Source organism: Arvicola amphibius, chromosome 5, assembly GCF_903992535.2.
Source record: "Arvicola amphibius chromosome 5, mArvAmp1.2, whole genome shotgun sequence".
Taxonomy (NCBI): domain Eukaryota; kingdom Metazoa; phylum Chordata; class Mammalia; order Rodentia; family Cricetidae; genus Arvicola; species Arvicola amphibius.
In genome coordinates this window covers 89,431,711-89,444,315 of record NC_052051.1, presented here as the reverse complement: position 1 = coordinate 89,444,315, position 12,605 = coordinate 89,431,711, and positions in this window count along the sequence as shown.

Sequence of the window (12,605 nt, the reverse complement as noted above, 5' to 3'; positions counted from 1 at the left end):
TCTCCAGAGAACTCATGAAGCAAAGAAGAATGATAAAGAGCTTGTTTCTCCATCTGTAGGATTCTCACCGGCAAGTGAAACAAATCCCCCAGGGAACTGTGAGAGAGTTGAGAAACCTGCACCTTCTCGGGAATGCAGACAGCCGCTCGCACATGTGTCTTTAGCCATTAAAACTATTTTATAGCTTAATTTCCCACCACTCTGTTCTCAAAAAAAGTTTTCTAGATTTTAAAAGGAAAAAATACATCGAATTTGGGGGTTCCTTTTAAAACCTTTTCCTTATTGTGGCAAATAATCTCTGTTTATGGAAGGCATAACAGGGTATCGTCAGTAGAGCAATGTGAACTGGATCAGCTCGGACAGTCAGTCTGGAAATGACTTTGGAAGACAAATCAGATGGGAAAGTTAATGACACATCACTTTTGGAAAGCGTCTTTGCATTCTTTTAGGTTTAATTTTATAGACATGTCTTTATATCTTCAAAGCCATCCTATCCATGAGCCTCTCAAAGATAATTTACTTGAGTCCCCAATTTGCCTGCGATGTTCTCCTTGAACCTCTCACATAACACTCCATGAGGAACTGTATCAGCTTTAAAAAACTGTTCAAAACTGGCCTGGGACATAGCTCAGTTGGTAAAGTGTTTTTCTTCTATGCAGAAAGTCTTGATTTTGATGCTCAGTGCCTGAAAGCTGGGCATGATGGCGCACAACTTCAGAGCTGATTCTTGCTGCATCCTAGCATGTAGAAAATGAAGATATTATGGGCACAAGTTAGATTTTATGCTTCACAGGTGGCCAAAATAAAGTCAATGCACAAATATAATTATTTCTGGCATTAAACTACCATCAAGAATAAAAGTCAGTATAGCATAAAATATGATAAAATTACAGCCTGATTCTAATCTTCAAAGTTTTTAAGCCAAGAAAAAAATTTAAAGTTCCCAATAACAATTACCTTCCTTTGGCAAAGAGTGGAGAGCCTAGATGTGGAAACCATCCAGCAGCGCCCTGTGGCGGATGCAAGTACTGGTTTCACAGCATGCAAGTAAAAGCTGAGCAAACTGTGCACATCTTTTTATCTGCTTGTGTATGTGCAAGTATGCACATTCAAAAACACTGCTTCCTCATAACAGGATCCTGAGTTCCTGACTTTGTGCTAAACAGTGTGCCCTGTATAAGACATGCATATGACATACATTCTCTTCAGAGGAACAAGTCTGAAAACCCTTCAGTAGAGTGGATTACAAGTTTGTCTATGCTTAACAGCTAACATGATAAGATACACAAATGATGACTAGCCCCAGGGCGTGCACCTCAGGAGACCTGATGTCATCGAGCAGGTGATTTGGACACTAAAGGAAAGTGGTAAAATTAACCAAAATGCCTATGTAAGAACACTGCAAGCAGTGTCAGGAGCAGGTGAATAGAGAAGTTAGCAATTCACACTGAAATGTAAAACTAATAAATGCGAAAAGGGAAGGGAGGAGGCATGTGATGTTCTTGGGTCACAGCTTTCTTGGCATCTGACTCCCTAAGCTGGATGTGAGCAGGAGCTCTGTGAAAAACAGCAAGGCCTGGTTGCTGAGGACGGTGGGGAAAAGGGAGAAAGAAGGGAGAAAGAACAGCGTGGTTATGTGGGCATAGGCTGTAAGATGTGAACTGGGGCAAGCAGGGAAGTGGATGCCCTTGCAGCCCTGAATCTACTGGAGGTTACCACAGGCCAGCACCATGGTGTAATTGGCATTTGAAAAAGTTCACTCTGTCTTATGTAGAGATAATGAATTGTGGGATGAAGAGAACAGAAACCGAAAGACCACAAGGTTGCTGTTTCAGTCCCAGTGAGGGGTGACCTAGCAAAGAGGTGACAGGATGCAATGAAGGGTTATATGTAGGGGTGACAGACACAGAAGAACCAAATGTCTGGAGGCTTCAGCATGCCAGAGGATGGAACTCCCACTTACTGAGAACATTTGGAAAGGTCAAGATCAATTGAACTTGTACGTGTTCAGCACTTGACACAAAGTGTAGAAAATGTTTAATATTAACTTGTATAACCCAAGGAAATGGCACAGTTCTTAAAGCTTAAAATAAATTCTTCTGTACTGTAAAGCGATGCCACTCAAGTCCATAATACATCACTGATCATGAATAGCACACGTGGCAGTCTTCCTTCTGACAAGATGGATTCAGTCATAGAGTTTCCACTTTAGAACAAAATGTCCCGAGTGTTCAAAAAGCATGAGAGCATCTTGAGAGCTTAAGCTCAGAATAGCACAAAGAAGAGGAAAGGAGAATAGAATTTCATCATGAAAAACATTAGGATTGATGATATAAGACAATAATAAAAATAAGAGTTATGAATTATTATTATTATTATTAAATTATCTATTGTGAATTCCTACACCAGGGTCAGGCCACACTTGTGGTCTAATGCTAGGTGTGCCAATATTAAAAGATAATATGTGGACAAGTATAGATTGCTCAAAATACTATATGGATAATGTGTGACATACACACACACACACCCACACACACACATCAGGTACATTATATACTTAGTACATGTAGTATATGTCTTTATGTAATATAAAGTTATCTCCTGTAGAGATGCTAATATCTATGCAGATTTATATAATACATGTATTGTGGAAAAAGCAATCAGAAAGCATCCATCTTGGTTTCGTTAGGGTTTCTATTACTGTGAAGAGACTCCTTGACCACAGAAGAAAAAGATTTAATTGGGTGGTTTACAGTTTTAAGGGTTTAGTCCAGTATCACCATGGCAGGACACGGAGGCATGAAGGCAGATACAGTACTGGGGAAACAGCTAAGTGGAGAAGAAACTATGTCTTGATCCTATGAGAAACAGGAAGTGTTTTTTTTTTTTTTTCACTAGAATAGCTTGAACATAGGAGATCTCAAAGCCCATCCCTACAGTGACACACTTCCTCCAACAAGGCCACACCTAGTCCAACAGGCCACACTTCCTAAGCATGTCACTCCCATTGGGGGTCATTTCTTTTAAACCGTCATCTCACTCTCTGGTGTCCAAAGGCTTGTAGCCATATCATAATGCAAAAATTCATTCAGTACAACTTCAAAAGTCCTCATAGTCTATAATAGTATCAAACTTATTTAAAAGGCTAAAGTTCAAAGTCTCTTTGACAACTCATGCAATCTCTTAACTGTAATCCCTGTAAAATAAAAGTCAAAAAGCAGATCACATACTTCCAACATGTAATGGCACGGACATAAATTACAGTTCTAAATGTAGAGAAAGAGCATAGTGAGCAAACACTGGATCAAAGCAAGAACAAAAACCAGCTGGGAAAGCTCCAAACTCTGCATCTCCGTATCTGATGTCAAGATGCTCTTTAGATCTCCAACTCCTTTCAGCTTTGTTTACTAAAACACACTTCTTTCTCTTGGACTGGTTTCACTCTCTGTAAGCAGCTTTCCTCAGCTTATCCTGTGACTCTGGCATCTCCAACATCTTGCAGTCTCTAAGGCAACCCAGGCTTCACTTCGCAGCTTCACAAAACGGCCTTTCTAGGCCTGCATTCACGGATACCGCTGCCACATGCCTGGCCTCACTGACTTTTCTTACTTTCTGAGGAAAATTTATAACCCATTTCTTTTATGAAACCATATGCCTGAAGCTGCCGAGTTCTGCTTCTTGCTAGAGCTCATTCAATTACATCTTCACCAGCTCCCGATTTTCAGTTGTTGTTTTCACTGCCTGAACTGGGCTTCCCCTGAACTTTCTCAGTAGGCCGCAAACTCAGAGATCTGCCAGCCTCCTTCTTCCAAGTGCTGGGATTAAAGTCATGCACCACCACACCTGGCTGTAAGCTTTTTTAAAATTCCTTTTACAAGGTGGGAACTAAGCTAGGTGGGATCTTGCCCTGAGTTTACCACTCGCTTTGCTCATTTCTTACTCTGTTTATCTCCTGAACACAAGACTTAGTTCCATTCTGCTTCCTGGTGCTCCTTTTCTCCTCCGCTTGCTCCTTTTCTTTATAAATCTTAAATAAGCATGAACACTAGCAACCACACAACAAAGTCTACACTTAGGCTGTTTTAAGATATCCTTTGCCAAAGGAATTAATCCAAATCTCTTTGGCAGATTCTTCAAACAAGAGCAAAAAGAAGCTACTTTCTTCACCAAAATATTACAAGAAAGATCTCTGAGCAACATACTAAAATTCTTCCCATCTGAAACCTCTTGAAGCAGCCTCTCCACAGTTCAAACCATTCTCAGCACCACTGTTTCCCCTGCTTCCCACTAGTACGGCACAGTAAGCAGTGCTTAAAGCATCTACTGCTTTCCTAACACAAAGTACCAGAGTCCAAATTCCTCCAAACAGAAACACGGTCAGGCCTATCACAGCAAAACCCTAATCTCTGATACCGACTTCTGTTTTAGGTAGGGTTTTTATTGCTGTGAAGAGACACCATGACCATGGCAACTCTTTTTCTTTTTCATTTATTCATTTCTATTTGTTTTGCGAGACATTGTTTCTCTTTAGTTTTGGAGTCTGTCCTCAAACTAGCTTTTATATACCAGGCTTGCCTCACAGAGATCTTCCTGCCTCTGCCTCCCGAGTGATGGGATTAAAGGCATGCACCACCAATGCCCAGAGGTAACTCTTATAAAGGAAAAGAGTTAATTGGGTGGTTTACAGAGGTTTAGTCTATTTTCATATGGTGAGACATGGCAGGATGAAGGCAAATATGGTGCTGAAAAAGGAAAGTGGAGATGGAGCTACATCTTGATCCTGAAGATAACAGGAAGTGGTCTGGATCACTGAGTGTAGCTGAGTATAGGAGACCTCAAAGCCCACCCCCACAGAAACACATTTCCTCCAACCAGGCCATACCTACACCAATAAGGTCAAATTTCCTTATATCTCCAATGAACAGTGTTCAGAAACTATGATTATATCCGACCATAAAAGAATGCCAATATCAATGAAATAACATTAAGGCTGAATTCTAAATGCCTCCTTCTACTTTGAAGCTAGTTCTATGACCTTTGACATCATTTCACATCGGGCATCTTTTATTAGCTCCCCCTATACCTTAGTGTCCAGAATTGGATCACACATTCATACTAAAAGCTATGAATACATTGGTTTTCGAAGACAACCACTTGTGTATCCACCAAAATCCAAGCTCTGTTAGTAAGGAGATGACAGGGAAAAGGACATATGCACTGACTAAGAAACTACTGGTTTTGTTGTTAGTGGTTACAAAAGGAGCATGGCTTGGGTGGGATATAGAAAAGGAGAGTTCTAGACTATGTAAGGTTCTGGTTCCAATATCTTAGAGGGAAAAATAGCGAAATAGTATTGAAGTATCTCATTCCAGCCACATGATCTCAATGGAAGACCTCATGAAATGTTTGAAATAGATTATAAGAGTTGGAGCTATTAGTAGGAGGACTGGGTGAAATGATGTCTTCTGAACAAAACAGAATGTGAGGTACAAACTCTGAGTATAGAAAGGGGGGAGAATCAGGAGAGCTCTGGCGGCGGAAGGGAATATGAAGAATCATGGGCAGGTAGACATACTTTAGTCACACCTTCACTGTGGACAAAGCCACCACACATTCTACTTGGCACATTATGTGATGTAGGAGGACTGAGACAACTGTAGGCATCTTGACCTGGGCAGAAGGCCCTGGGCTGTGGTAGAAAGCTTGCTTAACATAACAGAGTTAGCCAGTACCACTTGCAAGCAGTGTTTCTACAGTTTCTCTTCCAGGTTCCTGCCTTGTCTTTCTTGTGACCCGGATATGGAAGCTAAAGAAATTCTTTTCTTTCTGCAGAGTACTTTATCAGGGCAATATAAAGGATTCTAGAACATTTTACCTCCTGATCAGGGGAGCATGAAAAGACTATCTTTGAAAGCATTTTTTTTTTTATATTTCATAAGGTCAACAATGCTAGTTTGGTTGGCTGAGCAGTGGAGTAATTGCCTTCTGTACTTCTTCATCGCTTGTCTTCTTTATCAGTCACTATAAAGCAAGTACTCATGGGACAATATGTCCCGATGCAAATGCTCTACATTCAGAAACAGTTGCCCTCAAACAAAAACATCTTTTCCACCACTCTCCCAAACACTGTTCTGTAGCATTGGAGCCAGTTCTGCACTTCTTAGATTGTGTAATGTGATAGTGACAGCTAATATATTCTAAGACCCACCATATTTAAAATTACAATAATATTGTCTACCAATAATACCGTACAAACAACAAATTTTCTGTGTCAAACAAATGGAGGTTGAAGTTTTACACAAACTTTAAATTCCTGTAAGTAGACATGGTCTTTAGATCTGTGCTATGCTTTAAACCATTTTAGACTCCCTCTATCAACATTATTCTTTCAACTAAATGTTTTCTTTACTAAAAGCATAAACATTTCATGTACTTGAGTGTGAACATTTAAAAGTGAACGTGTTTTCAAAAATTAATAATTTTACTTTTTCCAGAAAAAAATCATATTTGTCACCTTACTTATTGTCTTCACATCCCAAGGCACTAACCAATCAGAATTTAGATATATATTTTACATTATATATTCTTGATTACAATTGATGTTCTCTATGTTCTGTATGTGATATTATTAAAATCACTTATTTATAAAATTACATTGTTACTTGTAATGAGATAAGCAATACATTGATAAGCTACAACTGTGTGAAGGGTAGTTTATATTTGATTTTAGAATTTGTTTTCAGAGGATTTGTTCTCACAATTATATTTTCTCTCAGTAAACTTAAACTTCATTTGCATTAACTTAATAGGGAGGCAGGAGATGATGAAGAGAATTCTGAACACAAAGGGAACAGACTCTAAAATTATAAACAATATTTCATCAAAGGAAACAACAATTATACACTGGTCATTGACAGTTGACTGAACAAAACCCATGCTTCTTTTCTCTCCTTTTCTCCATTTTCTTCAGATTTCTGTAGCAAAAGCACAAGTTAGAAATGAATTCAATACAAACTAAAGAGAAATGCATCATATTACTATGAATATAGTTTACAATTTTGGTAGGAAACTTGGTGGTAGATCCTTTATCGATAATCTAATATGAGTCCATTGTGTTTTATCCTCTATCTTATATATGAACATATTTGTGAATATGTGTAACTATATAGATGAGGTTGGGGACACAGAATTGGGAGGAAAGAGCTGAAGTCAAAAAATAAATTTTAAAACTAAAAGAAAATTATAATTTTCAGCATCACAATAAAGATTTCTAAGGGTGACAGATAATAAATACTCTTAAGTAATGTTTCAAAAATGGAAACAAATCTGAGATTTGAACTCAAAGAATGTAGCAGAAAAGTCATTAATCATATTTGTCACCTAGCTGAGTTCATTTATTAACTATTAATGATTTCATATGCATTTTAATCAAGAAGAAAATACATAACTATTGCATAGTTCTCTTTTTCTCCAGACACTAAGAACCATTTAATTAAGCAGTGCTTATGGACTTACATACCACATTTGCTTTTTCATCCTGATGTTGCATTTGAGTAAACATATATTTAATTTACCATTTCATCTATTTTTAATCTAGGCATATGCAGATCATTAGGTTATTCTATAATGGCAGATTTGTCTAAATTCTTAACTCACAGATAAAAGTTTCACTTCCTTTACTTTGAAAATATTGTTGTTGATAAATAACAGACAAAAATACTCTATACAATTTTTGGTGACCTAGTTGAGAGATCCCATTTCTTTTAGTAATTGCATTTTGTACTGCATACTGTGTGGGTTTCCAATTACCTTTCCACACAAGCTTGACTTCCAAACTGAATGTCTCCTATTAAGAGCACATAAGTAGTTAATCATGTTTTAAAAGTTCTTTATACTCTTTAATAAAATGTATGCAACAGTTAAAGAGCGTTATTGAAATAAAAAACTGATATAGCTTACAAATTTATAGTCTTTGATAAATATCATTAATTATATAAAAGATTGTTCTTCAGAAAACCTAAGTAGAAACAGAGGCATGGAATTATAAAAGTTAAAATTAATTTGAATATTAAAGACACAGCATGAGAATCTTTGAACTCTCTGACAATCTCTGATGGAAGCTTTAAAAAACTGACCTTGTATGAAATAGTTATCAGGTTTTTTAAAAAGAACATGCAAGTAAAATTTCAGAGAAAAAGTTCTGTATCTACTTCTGCATGTGCGGGTGGACATCTGTCCATCTTTATCCTACACTTTCAAAGAAAGCTGAAACCTTATCAACACATCACCAGGTCATCTGAGTCTCCCCAGCATAAAATTCAAATTTCTCTTAAGTGTCCCTTTTCTCTCTTCACAATTATAGCAGTCTACTCCAAGCTTAACTCCCCAATAATCAAGCAAACTTAAGCAGTCAGGAATCAAAACTTTAGAAAAGTTGGGGTGTCAGGGAGTTAGAGCAGAGCACAGGGCTAAGAAGGAGAAAAGAAAGAAGAGAGCTGGAGAATGAAAAGCAGCAGAGTGCTGGGCAGACAAGCCAGAACCGGCCTGAACATGAAAATGTATCACCAAATCACCACAGAAAGAAGAGTAGGGTAAAGAAGACAACCTCAGACATAGGTGGTACTGTAGTGGGAATATAGACAACCTCAGACATAGTTGGTGCTGCAGCGGGATAGACAACCTCAGACATAGTTGGTGCTGCTGCCATGGGTAGAAAGACAACCTCAGACATAGTTGATGCTGCTGTCGTGGGTATAAAGACAACCTCAGACATAGGTGGTGCTGCAGTGCGTACAGAGACAACCTCAGACATAGGTGATGCCACAGTAGGTATATAGACCAACTTCTGTCAGAAACAGACACAAATAAATACCCAAGACAGGATGTTCAGAAGATGGTTCAGGCTTAGATCAAACATCAAAGATGGAGGTGCATGATGTGTATAGTTGCAGTCACAGATATAAATACAAGACAGAACACTGAAGCAGCATTATTAAAAATAATAATAATACTATAAAGTGTTCCAGGTGTACAAAATTAAACCTTCAAATTCAATGCATCACAATTAAGAAGAATTTTAAAATTCCATGGCAAACCATGCTATTGTAAAATAGAAGCTATATTAAACAAGACTCCTGAGTAGAAAGGAAACATTGCCTACAATGTAACGACAGTTGGACAGTCAAAAGAACATTTAGCAGCCAGGAGTGTTACCAGGTATGAGAAATGTCATCATTAAAGGATTGAGAGACATATGTTAATAAAACAGAACAGAAAATACTTAGAAAGCGTTATATTGTACTAATATGATTTCTTTCTCTCTCATTCTCCTTTTCTTTTTCCTTTCTTCCTTTGTGATTCCAGATAAATCTCATTGAAACTTCTCTTTCAAATTGTGATTGTTGAAAGAGTGGATGCAGACTGAATGAGAGAAAAACAGATTTACAGATCTGTGTCTCTTTAAACATATGTTTTTGAATACATATTTTGGGGGGTTGTGGGTGAATACAAATGGAAAAGCAAATTCAACCTGGGCATGGTGACACACACCTATAATCCTAGCCCTTGGGGTTGAGACAAGAAGATCAGAAGTTCAAGATCAACCTCAGCAACATAGTGAACTCCAGTTTGGGCTTCATGTGTGTCCGGTTTTAAAAACAATTAAAAAGTAAAACAACAAAAGCAAGCAGGTATGGACTAAGATGACAACGTGGCATAAAAAAGTACAATTTCAAATAAAATTCCTAAAGAAAACTCCACCAATTAGATAATTCTGATTAAATAGATAACAAAAAAAACTATAGTCTCCAAATTACCATCGAACTTATAATAATCTTTAAAAGGTTACAAAACAAAATAGCAATTGCGTTTCTAGCTATAGCATGTGAAGTCTTCTTTAACACCAATTGCTTTTCTTCCCTCAGGGTTGTAATGGAAAGCCAGCCACAAAATCATTTCCTAGCATCGTGGACTTTGAATCTCTTTTTTATTACACATGGAAAAACACCTATCATCAAAATATATCGTTATTAATCTGTTCCTAATGGTTCTGCACAGGCTATAAAGAAATAAAAGAGACAGTTTTGGGCCCAGCATCTAAAGACTCCATAAGTAACAACTGTGCCACAACAACTGAGAACCTGGACACACTGAAAGATCAGCATTTCATTGATCCCCAAGGAAAAAGAAATCATAGGGAAACTTCCCCCGAAGTGCTAACATTTACTGGAAAAAAACAGAGACTAACAACTTACCAGGGAAGAAATCTGAGTGTCTAGTTAGTAACATTTGACAATTCACTGAAGGTCAAGTATGACCAAGACTAGGAGATAAAAATTCTAGGAGATTCAGACTTCAGGAGAAAATGTATTTTGCAAGTTTAGTCTCCTAGGACTTCACTAGGCTTTCATGCTGAATACAAGAAAGAAAAATATTTTTTGGTACTCTGGCAAGGGAAGGGAGGAAATAAGCCTGAGAATTCTATTGTTAAGGACTGTATATACATATTTCTTTAACCAGAATCGAACTGTACTGACTAGTTTTATGTCAACTCAACATAGTGAGAGTTATCTGAGAGGAGGGAAACTCAATAAAATGCCTCCACAAGATCTAGGATTGGGAGGAATAAATGGAAGAGAAACCATAGCCAGGATATATTATTGAGAAAAGATCCTATTTTCAATAAAAAGGCATTTTTTTTAAAAAAAAAAGTCTATGATTGGGCTGTAGGCAAGCCTGTAAGGTATCTTTTTAATTAGCGATCAATGTGGAAGGTCTCATCCATTGTGAATGGTGCCACCGCTGAGATGGAGGACCTGGGTTCTATAAGAAAGTAGGCTGAGACTTCCATGAGGAGCAATCCAGAAAGTCACATTCCTATGTGGCCTCTGTATCAACTCCTACCAACAGGTTCCTGCCTAGCTTGAGTTCCTTTCCTAACTTTCTTCTACGGTTTACAGTGATGTCAAGATTAAGGAAAATAAACCCTTTCCTTCTCAAGTTTCTTTCATCATTGTGTTTAATCACAGCAATGATAACGCTAACTAATAAGACATTACTGCTCTTGGTATTTATTAAGAGACAACTAAACTTGGACCCAGGAAATGTAAAGCATCATAGTTTTCCACATGAAAACAGTCACACAACAAATCTATGCCTCTCTACCCTTCTGTTCACGTCAGGACAGGAAACAACGAGAAACTTGTGAAGATCACAATTTAAAGGGACATATTCATAAAAAGACAGAGACCTAAATGCATGGTCAGTTATTTTCCTCATGGGAACCTGATAACACATTACTAAAGGCCAGAGTGTAGCAATGCATTTCACCCAATTAGAGATTTGTAGTTAGGAATAAAAATTATAAAGCATACTAAAAAAAGCTACATTTATGTATGAATAGACAGAAGAAGCACAAGAACCATGTAAACATAAAAAAAGTGTCAGAATCATCAGATGACTAATAGGCTAAAGGTCTAATAGAAAATTACATGTGGCATAATTAGTGGATAGATGAGTCTATGTTCAGGCAACTTGGTTTGTCAATATGTGAGTTCTTTCCAAATTAATTTGTAGACCCAGTAAAGTTGCAGTCATAAGATCAGAAAGTTAGCTTGGGATTATTAACAAAATAGCTATCCAGTTGAAAAGCAAATAGCTAGAATATAATACAATAGTGAAGAACAATGTTGAAAGACTAAAACTAGCTCATTTTGAGACTTACTTTAAAGCTACAGTAACAATGACTAATATGCTCCAAGGACTAACATATGGTTCAATGGAACATAATCCATTCAGAAACAAAACTTTCTTGAGTATAATTGCTGGTCTTTAACAAAGAAGCAAAGTAACTCAATAGGCGGGAAAGATAAATTTTTAAATAAAAGGTGCTGGGAAATGCAAGTAAATGAGTCAAAGTCCCTGAATGTCAATCAGCATTGAAAACTTACGTCTGCAGAAAACAGCGCATATAGATGAGTGGATCAGTCTTCTTTGAAACCGCTGAAGCACTGAAACACCCGGCTTCCCTTTGTTGATGTCTGATCAAGTACACATTGATTCTACCCAGATGATGAAATATTATTGAATGCTACAGCATAATTGAGCTCTTATGGCATTAATATGCATACAGAATACCAAAATGCACATTTATAAGTTAAATGAGATGATCTGAAAGACTACGGGCTGTAAGAATCAAGAAGTGTGGAACTAAGAAAACTGTGGGTACAATGAAAAATAAGAGTTGCTCCTTTGAAGGGAGACAAGAGGATGAAAAGGCAGAGGATGGGGGTGTTTAAAGCGATGAGGTACTCTGCACGATACTACAATATACTTGCTGGGCTCATAGTAAAAACAGCACCAGGCCTTAGTGGAAATAAATGAATTTTGAGTTATAGGGCTATGCCAATGCATGTTCGGCTTGTCACCAACAGATGAAATGTTTGGATGGGTTCAGGATCTTCTCAGTGGTGATGGGGCTATCTTTTTGTAGGGATGGGCCCTACATAGGAAATCCCTACATGTTCTGTTCAATTTTCTTATGAGCTTAAACCTTATTAAAACTGATTCAAACACTAGAATACATTAAAAAGCAAACGAGACAAAGG